Source organism: Eucyclogobius newberryi, unplaced genomic scaffold, assembly GCF_026437365.1.
Source record: "Eucyclogobius newberryi isolate DKJ021-1_F unplaced genomic scaffold, fEucNew1.0.hap1 SCAF_92, whole genome shotgun sequence".
In the NCBI taxonomy this organism is placed as follows: domain Eukaryota; kingdom Metazoa; phylum Chordata; class Actinopteri; order Gobiiformes; family Gobiidae; genus Eucyclogobius; species Eucyclogobius newberryi.
Window position 1 is genome coordinate 33213 of NW_027316535.1, and position 14288 is coordinate 47500.

The window sequence follows — 14288 nt, forward strand, 5'->3', positions numbered from 1 at the left end:
GTGTGGGGGACCTGCAGCGTGAGGGACCTGCAGCGTGAGGGACCTGCAGTGTGGGGGACCTGCAGTGTGGGGGGCCTGCAGTGTGGGGGACCTGCAGTGTGAGGGACCTGCAGTGTGGGCGACCTGCAGTGTGAGGGACCTGCAGTGTGAGGGACCTGCAGTGTGGGGGACCTGCAGTGTGGGGCCCCCAAGGCACTGTCCTCGCGCCCTCTACACTGCAGACCTCAGACATGGACAGCTGTGTCCTGCAGAAGTTCTCTGACCACTCTGCCATCATGGGACTCATCACAGACGATGATGTGGAGGACAGAGGACAGAGGACTGGAGCACCACGCCCCCCTCACCAGTGAACATCCAGGGACGGGACAGGCCACGCCCCCTCACCAGTGAACATCCAGGGACGGGACAGGCCACACCCCCTCACCAGAGAACATCCAGGGACGGGACAGGCCACGCCCCCCTCACCAGTGAACATCCAGGGACGGGACAGGCCACGCCCCCCTCACCAGTGAACATCCAGGGACGGGACAGGCCACGCCCCCCTCACCAGAGAACATCCAGGGACGGGACAGGCCACGCCCCCCTCACCAGTGAACATCCAGGGACGGGACAGGCCACGCCCCCCTCACCAGTGAACATCCAGGGACGGGACAGGCCACGCCCCCCTCACCAGAGAACATCCAGGGACGGGACAGGCCACGCCCCCCTCACCAGAGAACATCCAGGGACGGGACAGGCCACGCCCCCCTCACCAGTGAACATCCAGGGACGGGACAGGCCACGCCCCCCTCACCAGTGAACATCCAGGGACGGGACAGGCCACGCCCCCCTCACCAGTGAACATCCAGGGACGGGACAGGCCACGCCCCCCTCACCAGGGACGGGACATTGAGACAGTGACTCATACAAGGACCTGGTGTTTCATCTGAACCACAAACTGGACTCATAACACAGACTGAACAGGAAGAGCCAGAGTCGGCTCCACCTCCTGAGGAGACTCAGGTCTTTTGGAGTGACAGGGCCACTCCTGACAGGGCCGCTCCCGACAGGGCCACTCCTGACAGGGCCGCTCCCGACAGGGCCACTCCTGACAGGGCCGCTCCTGAAGACCTTCTCCTCCTCTGTGGTGCATCAGCTCCTGGAGGTGTGGTCATCACAGAGGGAGAGGAAGAAGCTCTGGACTCGGTGCAGGAGGAGGGGGACAGAAGGGTCCTGGCTAAACTCACATCTATGCTGGACCATGAGTGTCGCCCCCTGCAGGACACTCTGTCCCCTGCAGGACACCCTGTCCCCTGCAGGACACTCTGTCCCCTGAAGGACACTCTGTCCCCTGAAGGACACTCTGTCCCCTGCAGGACACTGTCCTTCTGCTGCTGTCAGACTTTAGAACAAACACTGTTCGTCCTGAACATGTGCAATGGTTTTTATTTATTTATGTAATTATTTATTTGTATCTTTATTATTTTCGCTTGTTGTGAAATGGGAGTTTTTGTTTATAGAAGATCTTCTACTGAAAGTGTTTTTCAAACTTCCTGTTAAAAAGGCCCTATTGAAAGAGACTGTCATGCTGGCCCTTTAAGGGGCGGAGCCTAGACCATCGAAACCGAAAGGAGCTGCGTGAGGAGAGAGAGAGAGAGAGAGAGAGAGAGGAGAGAGAGAGAGAGAGAGAGAGAGAGAGAGAGAGGAGAGAGAGAGAGAGAGAGAGAGAGAGAGAGAGAGAGAGAGGGAGAGAGAGAGAGAGAGAGAGAGAGAGAGAGAGAGAGAGAGAGAGTTTGGAGACGGAGTTTGCCATCGCGGTTTATCAGAGTTTATAGTTGAATGTAGTAGTTTGTTTGCATCCCAAGTTCAGTATTGTGTGCGTGACAGAAGTAAGTAAAGTTGGTAATGCATGTGTGTATTAAGTTTAGTGTTTTAGAGTTGTTTGCTGCTTAATTGATGCATGCCTCCATCACGTGTACATCTTAAAGTGACGCTAATGTTGGTGCACTGTTTACATGTGTAAATGTGCTACTGTTACAGCATAATCCTTTTATAGTAGTAATAGCAGTGTTTGTGGATTTATATATTATATATATTAATATTTCATTGGTCTGTTTGTTTAGGACCACACACATACCACCTGTGCAATCAAACTGTAAAGAATAATTGAAGATATCAATAAACCACCCTCAAGTAAAGAGCGACTCTTCATTTGAGCTCTAACCGGGCTCACCACAGTCATTCGTCAGCCCACACCAGCACAATCATTTAAAACCCATCTTTTACTTCCTATAAGTGATCTGTCCTTTTCCTCTGAATCTACCTGCGTTGCAACAATGAAATTTCCCCATGTGGGACAATAAAGGAATATCTTATTTTAAACTCTAATCCAGTTGATGCTGAGGCTCTTCTCTGTTTCAGGTCCGGATCTGGGACTATGCGGCGCTGGACCAGGGCAGTTTGTTCCACTCGCTCTGGTCCGGGTCAGTTCTGGGTTCTGGACTCGGCTCAGGTCTGGGCTCAGGTCTGGGGATCCGGGGAGGCCCTGTTGACCGTGTGGTGTCCTTCCTGTCCCAGTCCACTCAGGTCCAGCCTGCGCTCGTCTGCACTGGACCTTCTGGAGTCTGGGTCGGATCTGCCAGGAACCGAGTCCATCACCACCACAGCGGCCGCCTCACAGGTCCGAGCTTTAGTCCTGCTTTAGTCCTGCTTTAGTCCTGCTTTAGTCCTGCTTTAGTCCTGCTTTAGTCCTGCTTTAGTCCTGCTTTAGTCCTGCTTTAGACCTGCTTTAGACCTGCTTTAGTCCTGCTTTAGTCCTGCTTTAGTCCTGCTTTAGTCTTACTTTAGTCCTGCTTTAGACCTGCTTTAGACCTGCTTTAGTCCTACTTTAGTCCTGCTTTAGTCCTGCTTTAGTCTTACTTTAGTCCTGCTTTAGTCCTGCTTTAGTCCTGCTTTAGTCCTGCTTTAGACCTGCTTTAGTCCTGCTTTAGTCCTGCTTTAGACCTGCTTTAGACCTGCTTTAGTCCTGCTTTAGACCTACTTTAGACCTACTTTAGTCCTGCTTTAGACCTACTTTAGTCTTACTTTAGTCCTGCTTTAGTCCTGCTTTAGTCCTACTTTAGTCCTGCTTTAGTCCTGCTTTAGTCTTACTTTAGTCCTGCTTTAGTCCTGCTTTAGTCCTGCTTTAGACCTGCTTTAGTCTTACTTTAGTCCTGCTTTAGTCCTACTTTAGTCTTACTTTAGTCTTACTTTAGTCTTACTTTAGTCCTGCTTTAGTCCTGCTTTAGTCCTGCTTTAGTCCTGCTTTAGTCCTGCTTTAGTCCTACTTTAGTCCTGCTTTAGTCCTGCTTTAGTCCTGCTTTAGTCCTACTTTAGTCCTGCTTTAGTCCTACTTTAGTCCTGCTTTAGTCCTGCTTTAGTCCTGCTTTAGACCTGCTTTAGTCCTACTTTAGAGCTGCTTTAGTCCTGCTTTAGTCCTGCTTTAGTCCTACTTTAGTCCTGCTTTAGTCCTACTTTAGTCCCGGTTTAGTCCTGCTTTAGTCCTGCTTTAGACCTGCTTTAGTCCTACTTTAGACCTGCTTTAGACCTGCTTTAGTCCTACTTTAGACCTGCTTTAGACCTACTTTAGTCCTGCTTTAGTCCTGCTTTAGTCCTACTTTAGTCCTACTTTAGTCCTACTTTAGTCCTGCTTTAGTCCTACTTTAGTCCTGCTTTAGTCCTGCTTTAGTCCTGCTTTAGTCCTACTTTAGTCCTGCTTTAGACCTGCTTTAGTCTTACTTTAGTCCTGCTTTAGTCCTGCTTTAGTCCTGCTTTAGTCCTGCTTTAGTCCTGCTTTAGTCCTGCTTTAGTCCTACTTTAGTCCTGCTTTAGACCTGCTTTAGTCTTACTTTAGTCCTGCTTTAGTCCTGCTTTAGTCCTGCTTTAGTCCTACTTTAGTCCTGCTTTAGACCTGCTTTAGTCTTACTTTAGTCCTGCTTTAGTCCTGCTTTAGTCCTGCTTTAGTCCTGCTTTAGACCTGCTTTAGTCTTACTTTAGTCCTGCTTTAGTCCTGCTTTAGTCCTGCTTTAGTCCTGCTTTAGTCCTGCTTTAGTCCTGCTTTAGTCCTGCTTTAGACCTGCTTTAGTCCTGCTTTAGTCCTGCTTTAGTCCTGCTTTAGTCCTACTTTAGTCCTGCTTTAGACCTGCTTTAGTCTTACTTTAGTCCTGCTTTAGACCTGCTTTAGTCCTGCTTTAGTCCTACTTTAGACCTGCTTTAGACCTGCTTTAGTCCTACTTTAGACCTGCTTTAGACCTACTTTAGTCCTACTTTAGTCCTGCTTTAGTCCTGCTTTAGTCCTACTTTAGTCCTGCTTTAGTCCTGCTTTAGTCCTGCTTTAGTCCTGCTTTAGTCCTACTTTAGTCCTACTTTAGTCCTGCTTTAGACCTGCTTTAGACCTGCTTTAGTCCTACTTTAGAGCTGCTTTAGTCCTGCTTTAGTCCTGCTTTAGTCCTACTTTAGTCCTGCTTTAGTCCTGCTTTAGTCCTACTTTAGTCCTGCTTTAGTCCTGCTTTAGTCCTACTTTACAGCTGCTTTAGACCTGCTTTAGTCCCGGTTTAGTCCTACTTTAGACCTGCTTTAGTCCTGCTTTAGTCCTGCTTTAGAGCTGCTTTAGACCTGCTTTAGTCCCGGTTTAGTCCTACTTTAGACCTGCTTTAGTCCTGCTTTAGTCCTACTTTAGTCCTGCTTTAGTCCTGCTTTAGTCCTACTTTAGTCCTGCTTTAGTCCTGCTTTAGAGCTGCTTTAGACCTGCTTTAGTCTTACTTTAGTCCTGCTTTAGTCCTGCTTTAGTCCTACTTTAGTCCTGCTTTAGACCTGCTTTAGACCTGCTTTAGTCCTACTTTAGACCTGCTTTAGACCTACTTTAGTCCTGCTTTAGTCCTGCTTTAGTCCTACTTTAGTCCTACTTTAGTCCTACTTTAGTCCTGCTTTAGTCCTACTTTAGTCCTGCTTTAGTCCTGCTTTAGTCCTGCTTTAGTCCTACTTTAGTCCTGCTTTAGACCTGCTTTAGTCTTACTTTAGTCCTGCTTTAGTCCTGCTTTAGTCCTGCTTTAGTCCTGCTTTAGTCCTGCTTTAGTCCTGCTTTAGTCCTACTTTAGTCCTGCTTTAGACCTGCTTTAGTCTTACTTTAGTCCTGCTTTAGTCCTGCTTTAGTCCTGCTTTAGTCCTACTTTAGTCCTGCTTTAGACCTGCTTTAGTCTTACTTTAGTCCTGCTTTAGTCCTGCTTTAGTCCTGCTTTAGTCCTGCTTTAGTCCTGCTTTAGACCTGCTTTAGTCTTACTTTAGTCCTGCTTTAGTCCTGCTTTAGTCCTGCTTTAGTCCTGCTTTAGTCCTGCTTTAGTCCTGCTTTAGACCTGCTTTAGTCCTGCTTTAGTCCTGCTTTAGTCCTGCTTTAGTCCTACTTTAGTCCTGCTTTAGACCTGCTTTAGTCTTACTTTAGTCCTGCTTTAGACCTGCTTTAGTCCTGCTTTAGTCCTACTTTAGACCTGCTTTAGACCTGCTTTAGTCCTACTTTAGACCTGCTTTAGACCTACTTTAGTCCTGCTTTAGTCCTGCTTTAGTCCTACTTTAGTCCTGCTTTAGTCCTGCTTTAGTCCTGCTTTAGTCCTGCTTTAGTCCTACTTTAGTCCTACTTTAGTCCTGCTTTAGACCTGCTTTAGACCTGCTTTAGTCCTACTTTAGAGCTGCTTTAGTCCTGCTTTAGTCCTGCTTTAGTCCTACTTTAGTCCTGCTTTAGTCCTGCTTTAGTCCTACTTTAGTCCTGCTTTAGTCCTGCTTTAGTCCTACTTTACAGCTGCTTTAGACCTGCTTTAGTCCCGGTTTAGTCCTACTTTAGACCTGCTTTAGTCCTGCTTTAGTCCTGCTTTAGTCCTGCTTTAGTCCTACTTTAGTCCTGCTTTAGTCCTGCTTTAGTCCTACTTTACAGCTGCTTTAGACCTGCTTTAGTCCCGGTTTAGTCCTACTTTAGACCTGCTTTAGTCCTGCTTTAGTCCTGCTTTAGAGCTGCTTTAGACCTGCTTTAGTCCCGGTTTAGTCCTACTTTAGACCTGCTTTAGTCCTGCTTTAGTCCTGCTTTAGTCCTGCTTTAGTCCTGCTTTAGTCCTACTTTAGTCCTGCTTTAGTCCTGCTTTAGTCCTACTTTACAGCTGCTTTAGACCTGCTTTAGTCCCGGTTTAGTCCTACTTTAGAGCTGCTTTAGACCTGCTTTAGTCCCGGTTTAGTCCTACTTTAGACCTGCTTTAGTCCTGCTTTAGTCCTACTTTAGTCCTGCTTTAGTCCTGCTTTAGTCCTACTTTAGTCCTGCTTTAGTCCTGCTTTAGTCCTACTTTAGTCCTGCTTTAGTCCTGCTTTAGTCCTACTTTACAGCTGCTTTAGACCTGCTTTAGTCCCGGTTTAGTCCTACTTTAGACCTGCTTTAGTCCTGCTTTAGTCCTGCTTTAGTCCTGCTTTAGTCCTACTTTAGTCCTGCTTTAGTCCTGCTTTAGTCCTACTTTACAGCTGCTTTAGACCTGCTTTAGTCCCGGTTTAGTCCTACTTTAGACCTGCTTTAGTCCTGCTTTAGTCCTGCTTTAGACCTGCTTTAGTCCTGCTTTAGTCCTGCTTTAGTCCTGCTTTAGTCCTGCTTTAGTCCTGCTTTAGACCTGCTTTAGTCTTACTTTAGTCCTGCTTTAGTCCTGCTTTAGTCCTGCTTTAGTCCTGCTTTAGTCCTGCTTTAGACCTGCTTTAGTCCTGCTTTAGTCCTGCTTTAGTCCTGCTTTAGTCCTACTTTAGTCCTGCTTTAGACCTGCTTTAGTCTTACTTTAGTCCTGCTTTAGACCTGCTTTAGTCCTGCTTTAGTCCTACTTTAGACCTGCTTTAGACCTGCTTTAGTCCTACTTTAGACCTGCTTTAGACCTACTTTAGTCCTACTTTAGTCCTGCTTTAGTCCTGCTTTAGTCCTACTTTAGTCCTGCTTTAGTCCTGCTTTAGTCCTGCTTTAGTCCTGCTTTAGTCCTACTTTAGTCCTACTTTAGTCCTGCTTTAGACCTGCTTTAGACCTGCTTTAGTCCTACTTTAGAGCTGCTTTAGTCCTGCTTTAGTCCTGCTTTAGTCCTACTTTAGTCCTGCTTTAGTCCTGCTTTAGTCCTACTTTAGTCCTGCTTTAGTCCTGCTTTAGTCCTACTTTACAGCTGCTTTAGACCTGCTTTAGTCCCGGTTTAGTCCTACTTTAGACCTGCTTTAGTCCTGCTTTAGTCCTGCTTTAGTCCTGCTTTAGTCCTACTTTAGTCCTGCTTTAGTCCTGCTTTAGTCCTACTTTACAGCTGCTTTAGACCTGCTTTAGTCCCGGTTTAGTCCTACTTTAGACCTGCTTTAGTCCTGCTTTAGTCCTGCTTTAGAGCTGCTTTAGACCTGCTTTAGTCCCGGTTTAGTCCTACTTTAGACCTGCTTTAGTCCTGCTTTAGTCCTGCTTTAGTCCTACTTTAGTCCTGCTTTAGTCCTGCTTTAGTCCTACTTTACAGCTGCTTTAGACCTGCTTTAGTCCCGGTTTAGTCCTACTTTAGACCTGCTTTAGTCCTGCTTTAGTCCTGCTTTAGAGCTGCTTTAGACCTGCTTTAGTCCCGGTTTAGTCCTACTTTAGACCTGCTTTAGTCCTGCTTTAGTCCTGCTTTAGTCCTACTTTAGTCCTGCTTTAGTCCTGCTTTAGTCCTACTTTACAGCTGCTTTAGACCTGCTTTAGTCCCGGTTTAGTCCTACTTTAGAGCTGCTTTAGACCTGCTTTAGTCCCGGTTTAGTCCTACTTTAGTCCTGCTTTAGTCCTGCTTTAGTCCTACTTTACAGCTGCTTTAGACCTGCTTTAGTCCCGGTTTAGTCCTGCTTTAGACCTGCTTTAGTCCTGCTTTAGTCCTGCTTTAGTCCTGCTTTAGTCCTACTTTAGTCCTGCTTTAGTCCTGCTTTAGACCTACTTTAGTCCTACTTTAGTCCTGCTTTAGTCCTGCTTTAGACCTGCTTTAGTCCTGCTTTAGTCCTGCTTTAGTCCTGCTTTAGTCCTGCTTTAGTCCTACTTTAGTCCTGCTTTAGTCCTGCTTTAGACCTACTTTAGTCCTACTTTAGTCCTGCTTTAGTCCTGCTTTAGTCCTGCTTTAGTCCTGCTTTAGTCCTGCTTTTATAAAAACTATGAGTAGAAAGAACACGAGCCACATTTCTCTGTAAATGTTCTTCTGTTTCAGGATCGTTCTGGCAGAACCTGGTTCCTCGAGGGACAGTGTCCTCCACTAAATGGACCTTCATCACCTCGTCCTCCGTCCACCCGCCATCAACTGGTAACTGACCCGGTCCAGACCCGTTCCAGACTGGGTGCAGTTCTGGTCCTGGTCCTGGTCCTGGTCCTGGTCCTGGTCCTGGTCCTGGTCCTGGTCCTGGTTCTGATCCTGGTTCTGATCCTGGTTCTGATCCTGGTCCTGGTTCTGGTCCTGGTCCTGGTCCTGGTTCTGATCCTGGTCCTGGTTCTGGTCCTGGTCCTGGTCCTGGTCCTGGTTCTGGTCCTGGTCCTGGTTCTGATCCTGGTCCTGGTCCTGGTCCTGGTCCTGGTCCTGGTTCTGATCCTGGTCCTGGTCCTGGTCCTGGTCCTGGTCCTGGTTCTGATCCTGGTTCTGATCCTGGTTCTGATCCTGGTCCTGGTTCTGGTCCTGGTCCTGGTTCTGATCCTGGTCCTGGTTCTGGTCCTGGTCCTGGTCCTGGTCCTGGTTCTGGTCCTGGTCCTGGTTCTGGTCCTGGTCCTGGTCCTGGTCCTGGTCCTGGTTCTGGTTCTGGTCCTGGTCCTGGTCCTGGTCCTGGTTCTGATCCTGGTCCTGGTCCTGGTCCTGGTCCTGGTTCTGATCCTGGTCCTGGTCCTGGTCCTGGTCCTGGTCCTGGTTCTGATCCTGGTCCTGGTCCTGGTCCTGGTCCTGGTCCTGGTCCTGGTCCTGGTTCTGATCCTGGTCCTGGTTCTGGTCCTGGTCCTGGTCCTGGTCCTGGTTCTGGTCCTGGTCCTGGTTCTGATCCTGGTCCTGGTTCTGATCCTGGTCCTGGTCCTGGTCCTGGTCCTGGTCCTGGTTCTGATCCTGGTCCTGGTTCTGGTTCTCTTCTCAGGTTCTTTCCTGTGGTTGGCTCAGAGTCGCAGAGATTTGTTTTGTGTTTGGGACCAAGACGGAGAACTGAGACCATCGTCTGTGCCACTGCCTCCAGAGGTACTTGTACTGCAATACTGCGAGAACTGCAATACTGCGAGAACTGCAATACTGCGAGAACTGCCAATACTGAGAGAACTGCCAATACTGCGAGAACTGCAATACTGCGAGAACTGCAATACTGCGAGAACTGCAATACTGCGAGAACTGCAATACTGCGAGAACTGCAATACTGCGAGAACTGCAATACTGCGAGAACTGCAATACTGCGAGAACTGCAATACTGCGAGAACTGCAATACTGCGAGAACTGCCAATACTGCGAGAACTGCAATACTGCGAGAACTGCAATACTGCGAGAACTGCAATACTGCGAGAACTGCAATACTGCGAGAACTGCAATACTGCGAGAACTGCCAATACTGCGAGAACTGCAATACTGCGAGAACTGCAATACTGCGAGAACTGCAATACTGCGAGTACTGCAATACTGCGAGAACTGCAATACTGCGAGAACTGCAATACTGCGAGAACTGCAATACTGCGAGAACTGCCAATACTGCGAGAACTGCAATACTGCGAGAACTGCAATACTGCGAGAACTGCAATACTGCGAGAACTGCAATACTGCGAGAACTGCCAATACTGCGAGAACTGCAATACTGCGAGAACTGCAATACTGCGAGAACTGCAATACTGCGAGAACTGCAATACTGCGAGAACTGCAATACTGCGAGTACTGCAATACTGCGAGAACTGCAATACTGCGAGAACTGCAATACTGCGAGAACTGCAATACTGCGAGAACTGCAATACTGCGAGAACTGCCAATACTGCGAGAACTGCCAATACTGCGAGAACTGCAATACTGCGAGAACTGCAATACTGCGAGAACTGCAATACTGCGAGAACTGCCAATACTGCGAGAACTGCAATACTGCGAGAACTGCCAATACTGCGAGAACTGCAATACTGCGAGAACTGCAATACTGCGAGAACTGCAATACTGCGAGAACTGCCAATACTGCGAGAACTGCAATACTGCGAGAACTGCAATACTGCGAGAACTGCAATACTGCGAGAACTGCCAATACTGCGAGAACTGCAATACTGCGAGAACTGCAATACTGCGAGAACTGCCAATACTGCGAGAACTGCAATACTGCGAGAACTGCAATACTGCGAGTACTGCAATACTGCGAGAACTGCAATACTGCGAGAACTGCAATACTGCGAGAACTGCAATACTGCGAGAACTGCCAATACTGCGAGAACTGCAATACTGCGAGAACTGCAATACTGCGAGTACTGCAATACTGCGAGAACTGCAATACTGCGAGAACTGCAATACTGCGAGAACTGCAATACTGCGAGAACTGCAATACTGCGAGAACTGCCAATACTGCGAGAACTGCAATACTGCGAGTACTGCAATACTGCGAGAACTGCAATACTGCGAGAACTGCAATACTGCGAGAACTGCCAATACTGCGAGTACTGCAATACTGCGAGGACTGCAATACTGCGAGAACTGCCAATACTGCGAGTACTGCAATACTGCGAGTACTGCAATACTGCGAGAACTGCAATACTGCGAGTACTGCAATACTGCGAGAACTGCAATACTGCGAGTACTGCAATACTGCGAGAACTGCAATACTGCGAGTACTGCAATACTGCGAGTACTGCAATACTGCGAGTACTGCAATACTGCGAGAACTGCAATACTGCGAGTACTGCAATACTGCGAGAACTGCAATACTGCGAGTACTGCAATACTGCGAGAACTGCAATACTGCGAGAACTGCAATACTGCGAGTACTGCAATCCTGCGAGTACTGCAATACTGCGAGGACTGCAATACTGCGAGTACTGCAATACTGCGAGTACTGCAATACTGCGAGAACTGCAATACTGCGAGTACTGCAATACTGCGAGTACTGCAATACTGCGAGAACTGCAATACTGCGAGTACTGCAATACTGCGAGAACTGCAATACTGCGAGTACTGCAATACTGCGAGAACTGCAATACTGCGAGTACTGCCAATACTGCGAGTACTGCAATACTGCGAGTACTGCAATACTGCGAGAACTGCAATACTGCGAGAACTGCAATACTGCGAGTACTGCAATACTGCGAGAACTGCAATACTGCGAGTACTGCAATACTGCGAGAACTGCAATACTGCGAGAACTGCAATACTGCGAGTACTGCAATACTGCGAGTACTGCAATACTGCGAGAACTGCAATACTGCGAGTACTGCAATACTGCGAGTACTGCAATACTGCGAGAACTGCAATACTGCGAGTACTGCAATACTGCGAGTACTGCAATACTGCGAGTACTGCCAATACTGCGAGGACTGCAATACTGCGAGGACTGCAATACTGCGAGTACTGCAATACTGCGAGTACTGCAATACTGCGAGTACTGCAATACTGCGAGTACTACCAATACTGCGAGTACTACCAATACTGCGAGTACTACCAATACTGCGAGGACTGCAATACTGCGAGGACTGCAATACTGCGAGTACTGCCAATACTGCGAGTACTACCAATACTGCGAGTACTGCAATACTGCGAGAACTGCAATACTGCGAGTACTGCAATACTGCGAGAACTGCAATACTGCGAGTACTGCAATACTGCGAGAACTGCAATACTGCGAGTACTGCCAATACTGCGAGTACTGCAATACTGCGAGTACTGCAATACTGCGAGAACTGCAATACTGCGAGAACTGCAATACTGCGAGTACTGCAATACTGCGAGTACTGCAATACTGCGAGAACTGCAATACTGCGAGTACTGCAATACTGCGAGAACTGCAATACTGCGAGAACTGCAATACTGCGAGTACTGCAATACTGCGAGTACTGCAATACTGCGAGAACTGCAATACTGCGAGTACTGCAATACTGCGAGTACTGCAATACTGCGAGAACTGCAATACTGCGAGTACTGCAATACTGCGAGTACTGCAATACTGCGAGTACTGCCAATACTGCGAGGACTGCAATACTGCGAGTACTGCAATACTGCGAGTACTGCAATACTGCGAGTACTGCAATACTGCGAGTACTACCAATACTGCGAGTACTACCAATACTGCGAGGACTGCAATACTGCGAGGACTGCAATACTGCGAGTACTGCCAATACTGCGAGTACTACCAATACTGCGAGTACTACCAATACTGCGAGTACTACCAATACTGCGAGTACTGCAATACTGCGAGGACTGCAATACTGCGAGGACTGCAATACTGCGAGTACTGCCAATACTGCGAGTACTACCAATACTGCGAGTACTGCAATACTGCGAGTACTGCAATACTGCGAGTACTACCAATAGTGCGAGTACTGCCAATACTGCGAGTACTACCAATAGTGCGAGTACTGCCAATACTGCGAGTACTGCAATATTGCGAGTCCTACCAATACTGCGAGTACTGCCAATACTGCGAGTACTACCAATACTGCGAGTACTGCCAATACTGCGAGTACTGCCAATACTGCGAGTACTGCCAATACTGCGAGTACTGCCAATACTGCGAGTACTGCCAATACTGCGAGTACTGCAATACTGCGAGTACTGCCAATACTGCGAGAACTGCAATACTGCGAGAACTGCAATACTGCGAGAACTGCAATACTGCGAGTACTGCAATACTGCGAGTACTGCCAATACTGCGAGTACTACCAATACTGCGAGTACTACCAATACTGCGAGTACTACCAATACTGCGAGTACTCCCAATACTGCGAGTACTCGCAATACTGCGAGTACTGCAATACTGCGAGGACTGCAATACTGCGAGTACTGCCAATACTGCGAGTACTACCAATACTGCGAGTACTACCAATACTGCGAGTACTACCAATACTGCGAGTACTACCAATAGTGCGAGTACTGCAATACTGCGAGTACTGCAATACTGCGAGTACTGCAATACTGCGAGTACTGCCAATACTGCGAGTACTGCAATACTGCGAGTACTGCCAATACTGCGAGTACTGCAATACTGCGAGTACTGCAATACTGCGAGAACTGCAATACTGCGAGAACTGCAATACTGCGAGTACTGCAATACTGCGAGTACTGCAATACTGCGAGTACTGCCAATACTGCGAGTACTGCCAATACTGCGAGTACTGCAATACTGCGAGTACTGCAATACTGCGAGTACTGCAATACTGCGAGTACTAGGAAGATTTCTACGAAATTTATTTTTGTGACGCCCAAAATCACAACAGTAGTTTCCTCGAGGGTGAAAAACACATTCAACAATGTCCATAAGGCAATGTCCCAGCGTCCCGTGTCCTTAGACACATGTCCCAGCGTCCCATGTCCTTAGACACATGTCCCAGCGTCCCGTGTCCTTAGACACTTGTCCCAGCGTCCCGTGTCCTTAGACACATATCCCAGCGTCCCGTGTCCTTAGACACATGTCCCAGCGTCCCGTGTCCTTGGACACATGTCCCAGCGTCCCGTGTCCTTGGACACATGTCCCAGCATCCCGTGTCCTTGGACACATGTCCCAGCGTCCCGTGTCCTTAGACACATGTCCCAGCGTCCCGTGTCCTTAGACACTTGTCCCAGCGTCCCGTGTCCTTAGACACATATCCCAGCGTCCCGTGTCCTTAGACACATGTCCCAGCGTCCCGTGTCCTTAGACACATGTCCCAGCGTCCCGTGTCCTTAGACACATGTCCCAGCGTCCCGTGTCCTTGGACACATGTCCCAGCGTCCCGTGTCCTTGGACACATGTCCCAGCGTCCCGTGTCCTTAGACACATGTCCCAGCGTCCCGTGTCCTTGGACACATGTCCCAGCGTCCCGTGTCCTTAGACACATGTCCCAGCGTCCCGTGTCCTTGGACACATGTCCCAGCGTCCCGTGTCCTTGGACACATGTCCCAGCGTCCCGTGTCCTTAGACACATGTCCCAGCGTCCCGTGTCCTTGGACACATGTCCCAGCGTCCCGTGTCCTTGGACACTTGTCCCGGCGTCCCGTGTCCTTGGACACATGTCCCGGCGTCCCGTGTCCTTGGACACGTGTCCTTGGACACATGTCCCGGCGTCCCGTGTCCTTGGACACGTGTCCTTGGACACATGTCCC

At 48.5% G+C, this 14288-nt stretch overlaps 1 pseudogene; it reads left to right on the forward strand.

The window, feature by feature from the left end:
• Positions 1 to 14288, forward strand: part of LOC140354523 (tectonin beta-propeller repeat-containing protein 2-like) — a 64885-nt pseudogene that overhangs the window by 32558 nt on the left and 18039 nt on the right.